The sequence below is a fragment of the Ammodytes marinus genome (assembly GCF_949987685.1).
Source record: "Ammodytes marinus genome assembly, chromosome: 1".
Classification (NCBI taxonomy): Eukaryota; Metazoa; Chordata; class Actinopteri; order Uranoscopiformes; family Ammodytidae; genus Ammodytes; species Ammodytes marinus.
In genome coordinates, this window is record NC_137230.1 from 20002711 (window position 1) to 20017075 (window position 14365).

A 14365-nucleotide genomic window follows, 5' to 3' on the forward strand; every position below is an offset into this window, starting at 1 on the left:
TATTTTGCTTCCCATGTACGGGACCGTCAATACTATCCCCGTGTCGGTTTGGAGCTGAACTGCGCCAAACTGACTCCCAGCTGGTAGACAGCTTAATCAGCTGAGTGTCAGCATGAGCCTATTCTTCTCACGAGTCGCACGTCCAGCAGCAAAATACAGTAAAAATTATGTTTCACATCGTTGACTACAAGCCACATAACGTGGCATTGCCATAGGGCTTCATATTATAACCATATGAAACAACAATAATTTTATTTTTTTCTTCTTTATTTATAGGCTAGATGTAGGTATTTTTATTATTTTTAACACAATATTATATCAATGATATATTTCGCAGTTTTTACTTCGTTCTTCCTGCTTCTCTCCACCCCAGAATGTCTGTCCAATGAATGAATGATCACGTGTGGTTTTGCTGCTTAATGCTGGTTCACTTACAAAAGGGGCAATATGAAAGTGGACCATACCAAACAAATCTAAACTCCATTTGGTCTGGACCAAAGCAAGTGAACTAGCGGACTTTCCCTGTGTGAATACACCCTTAGTCACACTTAAAAAACATGCCTTTGTTGAGTGGCATCACATCTTTGTCATTAGAAATGCATTCACTCGACATAACATTTGAACTAGATAAAATAAGGAAAAAAAATAAAAATGTTATCCTTCTTTTGCCAACAGACACCAAACTCTTGTGGACAAGTTCAAATCAGTAGAGGTGGGACTGTTTACTTGCTCCACTGGAGAGGAGTATCTGTGCCATTTGAGGTGTGCACAACAACACACAGGTGAACTGACACCAGCTTTCACTAGAGGCATCTGAATACATCCTGGACCTAGCTGACATTTACTCTGCAAATGTAGTTTGTGCAGCAAGTATGAATGTCCTTTGCTGATCAATTGGCTGTAAATACTCATGGGATGCTTCTATTTGATAAATGAAATGGGTTCTTTTTTGCCGTCTGTACAAAATATAAGGATGTGGCTTTGATGAAAGCCTTTGTCCTATCAAATAGCTTTCAGACAGGACTGACGCACACCGTGATATTCCTGGGGTTTTTCAACTAATGCTCAATGTGCTGCCTGGGACACATTCAAGCACAGAGGGATCATGACACTTCCCAGTCCTGTAGATAACTTGTTATGCTTCAGAAAATGTATACAGAAAATGAGGTGTTGGCATGAGGGTGCTAGCCTGGTTTTTGTCCTGCAGATCAGTCTGGACTTACTCCAATCTCCATTGGGAGGAGCCGGTCAAAAAATTACTGGGCCAATTAGGGCCCGCATGCACCTACAGTATTGTTCTACCCTCAGTGGAAGGCAGCTTCTGACTGGTTCATGTAGTCGTCAATCTATCCTCCAGTCAGACCGGGCCCTCCCCACTTCATGGCCGTTAATGGAAGGCAGTCCCTTATTGGTTGATGTTGTCGCTGACATCAACGTAAACGAACAGTATACGCTCATGAGATATTGAAGGTCTGAGAGGCTAGATTGCTTTCCACGAAGGGACAAACATAAGGTCAGAAAGCGGGTCCTGATTGGCCCGGTCATGATCAGGCTATGACGGTGCTATAGCAAGACAGTCTCCAATTTCTCCGTCTTCTGCTGTCATACGTCCATCTGTTGTAGTCTCTCTTGTTTCTGCCTGGGTCAGTGTTACACTCGGCTCAGATCAAGATTCTCTCCAGCATTTGTCACATCCTGGCTCTGCTCCTGCTGCCTCTAATGATACCGTCTCTCCCTTATTTGTCACACTACAGCGGTATGTTCTGTCCGTCCTAAATAGATCTCACCATCTCCATCTCTGCCTCTCTCATTTTCTGTCTTCCCATCCTCATGCTCTCTCCTCCTCCTCCTTCTCCTCCTACCCACACACTCATTCACTATTCATATTTGAGAGGGACATTTATGAGCATGAAAATCGAGCGTGTGCATCTGCACCATTTTCCTCAAGCCTTCCTCTTCCTTATCGTGCCAATCCACATTCTGGTTTGGGTTTTGTGTTGCTCTTCTTTTTTTAGACTGAAAGCCATGTGCCACTCACTCCTACTCTCCCTCTGCCTCTTTCTCCATCGTTTTCTCCCACCGCCACCCACTCAATCCCTTTCACCTCTTACCACTCCATTTTCTCTTCTTTCAGTTGATGCGATGCTATGTGCACTGCAGATCGCATGCATGCGTTTGTGTGCATACGTCAATGTTTTTCTTGTGGGTGTGTGTGTTGGGGTGGTAACATGTGTGCTCTGCCAACCTGTCTGTGGATTGCTGCCAACAGATCCGTTTGTCGTTGTATCTGGTCAGACACTGAAAATAGCAGCAACAGTTTTGTCCATACAACACATTTCTGTGGCTGATGTGCATTGTGGTACTTGAATTGCAGTTTTTGCAAAGACAAGAATTGAACAGCTGTCAATCAGTGGCTTAGCTGCAGAATCATGATTTCAGTTTTTCATCTTATAGTTTTTGCAATACATGAACACGGACATAGAAAGCACCTGACAGACCATCAATAATGTCTCCAAGGTACACAGAGTGATGACCTATTATTTGGATCACCTGTCCCATGACACATTGTTAAAAAAGAGTGGGTCTAATTTAGGTGCCTTGACATCTACAGGTCCACAAGACATGGAAGCAGACCTCATAAATCAATGTCTTGTACAGACATGTGTGAGAAAACAGAAGGTTATTAGCAAATGCAAACTTGAAAATATTAATCATTTTCTTGTCTTTATTTCAGCTGCATGTTTGACTAAGCAGCAGACAACCGTTACTGTTCCGATTTGCCATTGTTTCCTCAATCTTGAGAATTAAATGATTTTGAAGAATCAATTTCAAATCAGAAATAACAACATACCATTTCCCTGTTAGCGTTACATGATATGGTATTACGGAAAGGAAAAAAGTGCCCTTTATGCTCAAAAATAGAACTTCAGCTTCAAGAGCTTGTGGCAATACTTTCAAACTGCAGGGGTAGCACATTGTGTTACAATTCATTACCTTCAACTCCAACTTTAAACATGTAATCTAACTGTTATCAGAGGGGTATACTACGAAAGAAACTCAACAGAGCCTCGCTCTCTTTTTTTGATCTGGTTCAACATAACACATACCCTCGCTCAGAACTAACCGGTATCACGAAGGAAGTTATCAACCTCTTATGTTGAACGAGGGTTTCGGCTTCAGGCTCTGTGCGCGTCCCCATGAAAGGGGGGCGTTTGACCCGTCATTTGACTCTGCTTCCGCACAGACTGGACTGATCTTGTGCCGCTAACTTTACACAAACGGACTGATTGCGAGCAGCTGAGTAAAAAAAAAGTGCGTCGCAAACTTCACTTAAGAGGAAGAGTATGTCAGTCTGAATGATCACAGAACAGCAGAAAACAGAGAGCCGAAAAAAACTCTTACTGCAAATAAGGAGAGTGGAATGTTGTCAGAAAATTGGGATTCATTTATTTTACAGATCGTTCTCGCAGTGCGTAACGTGACATTATAAAGCAATTAAAGGTTGAACTCGGATTTAAACAGTACACCATTTAGCCTAGTTGATAATTCTACACTTAACAATCTGATTTAAGTCTGACACTGTCCCCTAATGAATAGCATATGTGGAAAATCACTTTAGTTTTGGGCCACTGTCCACATCAAAATTAATAAAAGTTTGATTTTGATTTAGGCTAATAGCCCTTTATTTGCATCTTATAAATACCATTAAAATAAATAGCCTATATACAAAACCTGTAGTCTGTATTTTCCAGACAAATATGAATCTACTGTGAGAAGCTTAACCTGCAAGTCTGCAGCGATGTCCGAACTGTGACAGCTGTCACCTGTCACGTCCCAACTGTAATCGCTACTGATGAAAAGAAAGAAGCCCACAGTGAAATAATGTTGCAACCTGTGATTTTATAGAACGCTTCTTTAAGAACCAGTGTGTGTAGATCGCCAGGTAAAATCATTTGAGGTGAGAGCATAGAGTGGCGCTGCATACAGTAGGTCTAGGCTATTTTACATTTTCTGCATCAATAACTATGCTTCGTAGTATACCCCTCAGCTCAGCCTCAGGCATACATTTAATCTGTTTTTTTCAATGGTCGTTTCTCCTATCTTCTTTAGGAGCCCTCACCTACACATCACAACAACAAAATACTGTGGACTGTTGAGAGTATACAGGCCTGCAAGTTTTTCCTACACAACTTTTGCCCATTATTAATCTGTTCGACTGCTATTTAATTATACATTTAAAATTATATTTTTAAAGCATAAAAGTCCATATTGAAGGTCAACATAGATTTAAGACTATTGCCGCTTGGAACTATCTGAGGACGATGATGCTGAAAACTTAACTACGAAGGAGGAATCGTAGAGGAAACCACCAAAACGTTAATTTAAGGCGAAGTCATCATAAAGAGTAATACTTTTTTTTAAAACACACATCTAACAACAGCATAGGCAGTTATCTCACAAGACTTTTAATGTACCTAAATATATGGACCATGGTGTAATATCTGTAAACTGGTATGTTAACAAAGGCCAGACTTTGTACACTGTGTGCACAATTATTAGGCAAATTGTATTTTTGAGGATTAATTTTTATTATTGAACAACTACAGTGCTCTCGGTCAATCCAAAATGTTAAAGAACCTAAACCTGAATGTTTACAAAATAAAAATTTCCGACATGTAAAAAAAAATAATCAGTGACCAATATAGCCACCCTTCTTTTCAATAACTGTCACAAGCCTTCCATTCATGGAGTCTGTCAGTTTCTTGATTTGTTGACAATCAACTTTTTGTGCAGCAGCAACCACAGCCTCCCAGACACTGTTCCGAGAGGTGTACTGATTTCCTTCACTGTAAATATCCCGTTTAAGCAGGGCCCACAGGTTCTCAATAGGGTTTAAGTCAGGTGAGGAAGAGGGTCATGTCATTAGTTTTCATCCTTAAGGCCTTTACTGGCTAGCCATGCAATTGAGTACTTCGATGCATGTGATGGAGCATTGTCCTGCATAAAAATCATGGTCTTCTTGAAAGATGCAGACTTTTTCCTGTATCACTGCTTGAAGAAAGTATCTTCTAGAAACTGGCAGTAGGTTTGGAAGTTGCTTTTGAGGCCATCTTCAACCCGAAAAGGTCCAACTAGCTCATCTTTAATGATACCAGCCCATACCAGTATCCCACCTCCACCTTGCTGAGTCGAAGTGGAGCACTGTGTCCGTTACTGATCCAGCCAAGGGCCCATCCATCTGCTCCATCAAGAGTCACTCTCATCTCATCAGTCCATAAAACCTTTGAGAAATCTGTCTTCAGATATCTCTTGGCCCAGTCTTGACGTTTCAACTTGTGTGTTTTGTTCAGTGGTGGTCGGGTTTCAGCCTTCCTTACCTTGGCCATGTCTCTAAGCACTGAACACCTTGTACTTCTGAGCACTCCAGGTAGGTTGCAGTTCTGGAATATGGCAGAACTGGAGGATAATGGGTTCCTGGTAGCTTCACGTTTGATTCTTCTCAAATCTTTGGCAGTTAATTTGCGTCTTTTTTTCTCAATACATTTCTTGCGACCTTGTTGGCTATTTGCAACAAAACTTTTGATGGTTCTGTGGTCACGCCCCAATATTTTAGCAATTTCAAGAGTGCTGCATCCCTCTGAAAGACTTTTTACAATTTTTGACTTTTCAGAGTCCGTTAAATCTCTTTTTTGGCCCATTTTGCCTGAGAAAGAGAAACTGTCTAATAATTATGCACACCTTGATATAGACAACATATTGATTTTGACAACAAACTTTCTCTAGGATCGCTGACTCTACCTTTAAACGCTTCACAAAACCCTGTCCTATATACTTCATACTGTATTCTTGATCCAAACTCTAACAATCCCTGCGGCAGTACCTCATATATTTAAGGTTGCTGTCCAACATACTGTATGAGGACCGGATGTGAGAAATAAGCAATTATTTCTTTCAAATCCTGCAAAAGCATTGTTGGATATCATATTATCATTACCATTTAATTAACTAAAATAATTTGTTAATATAAAAAGGAAAGGACGCAAACAGTAACAAACAATGTTTTGGAAAACAAGGCCAACATGCTGCATTTGCCCAAAGGTTTCCACTAGGGAATACCAGAGAACAAAGTGTAAACAGTGGCATTGATGCAGCCTATCATGGCAGGGGCTAGGATTGATTTCATACTTCTATGTGATTAAATATGTATCATATATATCTCGTTTGAATTGAATCGGCTAAATTAAGAGGGCAGGATGCGGTAAAGAAGACAACAGTATTAAGCAAAAAAGATCGAATTAGTAACAGCTGGGATATAGTCCCAGTCCTTATTTGTGTGCCAAAAACACTCAGTGCCTCTTCTCATAACAAACCTATCTGGTGTCTCTTAGCATACAACTGAAGACAACAAAGGGCCTGAACTAAAAGTATGACACTTTGTGAATAACGACCAAGATGTCCCACTTTTTCTGCATTTTTCTTGCCTGAACACATCTTTTGTTTTGTCAAAAGAAAAAAATCCCTCTCTTAAATTGGAATGTCATATTATCATTAGCCAATTTTTTAAAACCCTTTAGGATATATTCAAGTAAAAGTAAGTAAGTAACTCTCCAGCTGACACACCTCAAGATGTAGGAATAGGCACTTTGAGTGGCATGAGCATGATGACAATAAGGGGAAAATGTGTCCACAACTGGAGGTCGTGAGACCATGAGGGCCCAAATTATCAGTGTAATATTCTTGGTGTGAATGATAAATAGGTGTGACATTCCTCTCACTGTGGCTGAGCTGGGTCTTTTTCCTAAGAGGAAAATATGGCATCCTACTGCCCGACCTAAAGCATTGAATCTGAATAATGTATTGGCTTTAAGTCTAGCTTGTAATGTCTCCCTTTAGTAATTAAAACACAAATGGATCATAAATAAACAGAAGAATAGGCTTTTGGGGACTGAATACTTTGGGTTAGGCCACTTGAGGTTTACACAGCAATTATCACATCAGTTATTCTTGAGAACCGGGACAAAAGGCCATCTTGTAACTGCTGTTATGTTTAAAATTAAAAATATTTAAAATTGTAGATGTTATTAGGGATTAAGAATAGAATGTCTGGAGCTATTTTATCATTATTATGTCAAATGTATGACACTTGTTATCTTCTCACGACTTCCAAAACAGTGTGTCCTCAGAGAAGGTTTGAATCTTGCATATGCATTAAAACCTATTAAAAATGTACTTTAATGATTAAAAAGAGCTTTATTCCCATCAAAAGCAACACTAAATAATCTCTCATATCAATAAAAATTGTTTTTCTTCAACACATTCATGTTTTATATGGTTTCTAAGTGGTGGGACCACTTTAGGTCAACACCGTCAGACATTTCATTAAAATGTAATAAAATCTGGCGAAATAAGGGGCAGCTGTCACTTTGAAGGACCTCTTGTCAAATTCTACCTCTGCAGAGTACATTAGAGTCTGATAAGTGTTGTAGTTTTAGAATATTTTACATTCCGAATCTTGAAAGTCCTGAGTCACAACCATGATAGGCCTATGTCAACACCGACTTACAATTTCTGAAGAAGTTGTTTGAAATGTTTTGATCATTTTATTTTCCTGAAGTAGTTCATACTAGCACAGGTCTAACATCGACAGAAAAACCAAATGGCTACTAGATAAATTCCATTTGTTATGTTTAAGAAACGTTAAATATGTCAACACCGTCAGACAGGAAATCTGACAGAGTTGACATCTGAGGGTGGTGATAGGCCAATGTCGGTAAAAAAAAACCAAACGCTGGGAGGTTGCTTAGTATGGATACATAGGCCTACATGTAATTTAATTTGCCGAAACATAGGGTTTGAATTTTTTCAACATTGCACACTGTTTTGTCCCACTTCTCAAGAATCACTGACATCACTTTGAGTTCTTGTAATAGGCATGTGATTTACATTTAGCATTATATTGGCATAGCCTATAGCTTACAGCACATTGCAATGTATGGTTATTTAACCACTAGGCTATAGTTAGCTGCAGCCTTGTGTGAGTATGCGCAACAGCATCAAAATGTGTGATTCCAACAAGTAGACTGACTACCAGCAGCGGCAGTAGCTAATCTCATTTAATCAGGACAGCTGCTTAGGGTGGCATCCTGCGGGCCTAGCTAATGTGGATGTGGCCTAAGAAATGTGTCTCAAACAGACACACACACACAAAAAAAAAACATAGACTTTAACAAGCCGGGTGACAGTCCCCTACACGGCACACAGCTAAAAAGATGGTGATCTTTCAGATTGTGCACTAGTCTCCTCATCTGGTCGGTCGCTGCTGCTTCTCACCTGAATTTTGACGATGCCTTGCCAAGACCCACTGCATCGGTTCCACTCGCTCTCCCATATCCTTCCGAATCTGACTGCCGAGCCGCCTCAGCCTTGATTTACCACCCGACACCGGCTCAGGGATTGTGTTTTTGTCCACAAATATCTCACCGACAGAATTATAATAGCCGTAAACACGTCATGACAGCGCGAGGATGAATGGAAGCAGACAGATAAAAGAGCAGCAGCTTCCTCGGTTACGAGCCGGGTGTCAGGCAAACCTCACACATGCCATCAAAGACACGGTCGTTTTCAAACCAGTCCGGACACTGACGGCTCGGTTGTCCGCTCAATTGCAACACGTCGTCGGCTGTGGCAACTCGTTGAGTGCGGCTCATTTTCGTGTCCCTCCGTCGGACCTCTGCATGATGATTTTAAACAGTGCCTCTGGGTTTTTTCTTTCCTCTTTTTTTCCCTCGAACGAGACGAGCCCTTTTTTTCGAGTCGCACGTTGAAGTCAGCGGCTGCTTGTGTGTGCCACCAGCAGGACGACTCCCGAATCCCAGCTCAGATAGTGGCAAAACGGTGGCAGCAGCATTTCGCGTGAATCTGGCCCATCCCCTCGGACATTTCTCCCCTCAGAAAAAGATACGTAGGAAATTCCCCTTCCGTGTTTTCAACTGCGCAAATCACAGACAACGTCCCGGTTACGCACACCTGACTCGCTATTGCATGTTGTAAATGGCAGACCGCATACACTTTGTAGGGTCCTGCGGAGAAAGGGCGCCACCGCTGGTTTGTGAACACCAAGGAATCGGCAACTCAAATCAAAGACAGCAGTGTTTTGTCGAGAGGCTGCCCCTCCCCTTTACAAAGTCACCCAGGGTGCTAAGAGCAGGGGATTCCATAGCCTACTATTGTGTCTGTTCAGTTGGTCTCCCTTACGCCAATTAGTAATAAATGGTAGCCTATAAGACTACCTTTAAAGACTAATAGCCTATGTTACATAATTTGATTGTGGCAGGTCGTGCTACTACTGCGCATGTACAATTGAGTATTTTATAAGGAACGGTTCGTTACCACAGCGACGAACCAGCGATGCAGGGAAAGCTTGACCTGTCTCGTAAATAAACATGAGTTTTTAACACATTTTTTCCCCCAAACCTTGCATACAACTAACGATTGTGATCGTTGCTGTACGCATATGGGCTACGTGTACTAGGTATAGCCTATATGCATTACCTAAATGAAGCAGTCATCTGATCTAGTCCTCCATAATTCTAGTCTAGCCTATTTTTCTAGTCCATGAGAATGCCTGCAGACTAAACTTATTTTCATTAGCGTGACATGGACTAATAAAAAACAGCTAACCATTCTCGGTTTGAAGGAATTGATAGGCTATAAGCTTTGATTTATCTAACTCTCTCTATATCTCACCTATTGACCGAACAACTCCATACTGTACCGATAACTATCTTACCACACTTCGATCTTCGCGTGGGTTAGCGTCACAGGCTCATGAATAAAATGCAAAAATACCTGCCCTCTTAGAAAAGGTCCATCCGTATACCTGCCCATGTGTCAAAAATTGCAGGCTAACAAATAGTCAACTAGAATGACTAGAAAATAAATGAGAAAAAACCTCAACCTCACTTTTACACAAAATGCCAGACTGCTGACTTCAGGGCTCTGGGTTTCTCTGGCAGACAACTGCTGTCTGGAAATAGGCTAGATTCAATGCTGCCAGTAATTACTTGTCAAATGCAACAAATTAGTCATGTTTGTTAAATATAGGCTACATAAAATGACAATTGAAGAACGAAGGCTACTAGGAGATAAAAATACACAATATCCTACTCTGCATAGTTGTGATGTAGGCTAACATTGTTCAAATTATGTGTAGGCCTATAGCACATTTGAGATATTGATTGAATAAAATCCGTAGGCCTAACTTCTTAGGCCTATCCATGTCTTTCTCTAACCATCTGTTGTTTTTGTCTCTCAAACACTGCAAAACTATGTGTGTCCCTCTCTCCCAAGTCAATCTAATTCAATTCAAAGTAAATAAATAAAAACTTTAAAAATGCTTACTCCTACTGCACAGTAGCCTACCTAACAAATGAGCAGACATAATTATTTCCACAAAAACTAGGCCTAAGTCTAATTATATCACATGAGAAAAGTACATAAGTGAACATAAGCGTTGTAATGTTGAAATTGGCCTTATTGAGGTCACAGACTCTCTGGATTAAACTTTTTATTATTTCAAGGTGCAGTGTGTAATATCGACATAGGCCTACTGTATTAGGTGTCATCTAGTGGAGGGATTCCAGATTGCAATGCTCCCATGATAACCCCTCCCTTTCAAATTATTACAGAAGTGTTGGCCTTCAAAGACAAAAAGCTTGTTACTAAAGATGGCATCATCCACCACCACTGTCTCAACTCTTTCCACAATATCAAGTGATGATGAGGGGACAATGTATGTAGTTATTTAGGTGCATTTCCATGACAATCATATAGAAACCTGTATGGCTGTTAAGTTGGTTCATTCTGTGCTACTGTACAAACATGGCGGTGCAAAATGGCGGCCTCCATGGAGGGTTCCCCGCAACTATGGTTGCGTTCCGAATCGCATACTCTTTCTTTTTTCTATTCTACATCCGACGATAAAAAGAATCTAGTTAGGATGCAGTAGGCATACTATTGGGACATACTTTACTCTCTTATTTCATCATAACATTGCGCCTTAATCTTGCCTCTTGCTTTTATATCCGTCGCATCCCCGTTTGTTTTCATATGGAGGCTTCGTCGATGTTACGTCACTTCACGTGCGCACTGGATTGTGGGTCAGAATCGCCCAAATAGGATGCACTTTTCAACACTAACAATCTTGGCCGCATGAAGTAGGACATCCGGGTACTTCTAACCATCCTAAATCTGGCCATAAGAATCGGGACATCCTAAATCTTTTTTCTACATACTATATAGTAGAAAGTATGCGATTCGGAACGCAACCAAAATATAAAAGGCTCACTCTAAGGTAATAAAAGAAAAACAACTTATATTTTCAAGCAATAATGCACTAATTAAAACACACTTGTGAATATTATATTGCATATCTACCACGTCTGTTCTGAAAAGTCCAATCAATTATACATACTGCACCTTTAAAGGCTGTAAAACCCAGGATGTAATCTCAGAATAGACTCCCCCTATTTTGATAACCAGATGGTACATCCTAGTCTCTCGTCTTGCTCATTCTCCTCCCTCCTGCTTTCAGTGTCCTCCATCTCTCCGCTTTCTCTCCTATTCCTATATTGAGGACATTCTCACTCCAAGAGGCTGCTGCAGTTCCTCCATCGTCTGTTACTCTTGTTATCTAGCTGTTGGAGAGGTATGTAATGTCTGACTATTGTCTCCTCAAATCACTGCAAGATTTAATAGCAATGTTTGTTTCTTTGTAAAGATGTGTCTAGCAGAAATTGTGTTAAGTGCAAGCTGATATGACGCGTTCGTTCAATATCCGTTGTGTTTGTTCTTCATTATTTTTCCTCATTTGCATTCTGTCTGATTTTCTCACAGTCCTGCTGGTCTTTTTTTCTCTCCTCCATCTTGTCTTCCATTTATAGCACATATGACTCATGCAGTTTTACAGTGAGAGAACAGACAGCAAGACAGAGAAAGAGATGCAATCCATTGCATATGGATTAAGCTGTCGGGGTCAAATAAATAGTAGATTCAGTCCTTGACTAGGAATAGGTTTTGCTGCTGCAGTACTATTCCCTCTTCCTCTGTTACAATACTAGCAGATTTTCCCATGAAAGATGTTTACACAAGAAGCCGTCGCAACATAATTTATTTTATGTCACAGCTGTTGGGACCAAAATAAACATTTCCCTGTCCTCTGAGCATCCGAGCATTCCCTTCGTTGTCATATTTTTCCAAGGTCACACTTTAGGCCCCATTACCACATGAGTGCTACAGTACACTGCTGTACAGTGATCGGTGGATTTCAGGGCCCTTTTGTATGTCAGTGTCTTGATATTAAACAGAGTAGATAACACTATGTCTGGGATAATCTGCCTGTGTCTGTTTGCTGTTTTTCCTCAGTGAAGCAGCGTAGAGCAGCTGACCTTATCAAGTCTCCTCCTGACCAGACCACACCTCTGTCACTAAGTCCATGGAAGCCAAGGCCAAGTCTGGGGCCCCGGCGCCCAAGGCGTCATCTATTAAAGCAGAGAAGAAGGAGCCAGCAGTCCCACGCAAGGCTGAGCCAGTCCCTTCAGCCCCTGAGCCTGAGCAACCTCCCCAGGATGGGGAGGCAGAAGCTGAAGCAGCAGCAGCAGCAGGTGACGAGGCACCGGCCTGCTGCACAGACTCTCTGGAACACCTTAAACCCTTTCTCATCGGAGGTGCTGTTATCGCTGCAGGAGCCATCTTGCTGGGAGCGTTGCTACTGGCCAAGAGAAATTAAAACCAAATCATTATCTCAAATGAGAGTATTTATTGGTTGATAAGTTAAGAGTGTGGTTGCGGAGCGGTTCACAGACTATGATGGTACACATGGGAGATGGGGAGCCAGTGTCCATAATGTTTGTTTTTGTATTTCTGGCCTGCTTTCACTTGTAGTGAATCAAACTATTCACGTTTTGATCAAGGCTGTATATGGAGCAAAATGATATGCATGAAGTAGCCTCATTACTGCATCTAAACAGTAATATTCTATTTCTTAAAAAAATCACTCATCCTGTAGTACTGAGTATAGAAGCCTTAAGTCTAAAATTAGCTTATTGAACTGTTCTATTCTTTAATTCCAGTTTGCACCAATATTGAAAAAGGCTTGCAGTATTTGTACATTCTTGCACTGGAAATAACCTTGGTTCATGTTGCTAAACGATCACAAAAACTGTACTCATAATTTTGAAACTTATAAGTATTAATAATGACTGTCAGAGTTGTTCTAGGTTTTATTTAACTTCTAACGAGACAATTGAAAGAGTAGGCCTGAAAACAACTGGGGATATGCACTGTGATGTATTGCAGATCTTTTGGCTAAATCAATGACTTAATGAAGGGATTTGGTTTCTTTGTCTTCAGTACATTGAGAAAGATGCTGAATCCCTGCATATCCAAAGATGTAAAATAGAAAATGGCACGGTGCAATTTAAACAAATCAACTTAAAATATAAATATGCAGTGGTTTGGATTAGTTGTAGGACATTGCTGGAGATAAAACGACCTGTGTGTGGCAGAGAATAATAGTGAGTTTGCTTCTTGCTGTAGAATAAGAACGTTTTATTTTATTGTCAATTGATGACACAAATCAGTTACATTTCATTACACAACAACCACAGTTGTGCTGGTTCAGTCTTTTTACATCTTAAAGTAGATGTGGTTATACCAACTGTACAGCCATTTGTCTTGCAGGCTATAAATCTAGTAGGTTTAAAGCCTGCTGCCAAAACATTTGAGTTATTTCTGTCTTCCCTGTGCTCACCTAATGTAGCTTTAGAAAAGCAAAATCTTGTATTCAAAACTTAATTAATAACAGAAGTACCACTAGAACAAAAGAGTGCATCATAGACAATGACATTAGGGTTAGTATGAGCTACTGTTGTATAGATTACCCAAGTGAAAAAATTGTAAAGCAGTCACAATTTCATTGCAGCACACACTCACCTGTACAGCTGTACACAATGCTGTCCACTTACATGTAAAGCTCCTTCGGATGTCGCTGTTGCATAAGTAGATAGCAGAATATTCTGAAACACGCCATCACTTGATTCTAGTTATAAAAAGGTAAATATATGAAACACATTACTGGCCCAAAAATGTTGTACGAATATATGACATTTAGCACGGCTAACACCCCAAACACATCTAAAAGATTGTATGCCAACACCAAAACAAACTTCACCTCACGTTGCAAAATACAATGTACCAAAAAAAAAGAGAAGAAAAATACCTATTTTCATAATTTCAACAGCGTATAAATGCAATAATTCAGATAGGACTCCTCATTTAGCACATGTGCTGTAGCAAGTTAAATTAC

General features: G+C 40.5%; 1 protein-coding gene across 1 annotated transcript in view; it reads right to left on the minus strand.

Annotated features, from left to right (window-relative positions):
- dagla (diacylglycerol lipase, alpha) overlaps nt 1–8960 on the minus strand; it is a 37062-nt gene extending 28102 nt beyond the window's left edge. Inside the window, exon 1 of the mRNA XM_080025805.1 lies at nt 8332–8960. The gene's annotated coding sequence lies outside the window, so the exon portion shown is untranslated. The remainder of the gene's footprint in view (nt 1–8331) is intronic.
- Between the last annotated feature and the right edge of the window lie 5405 nt (nt 8961–14365).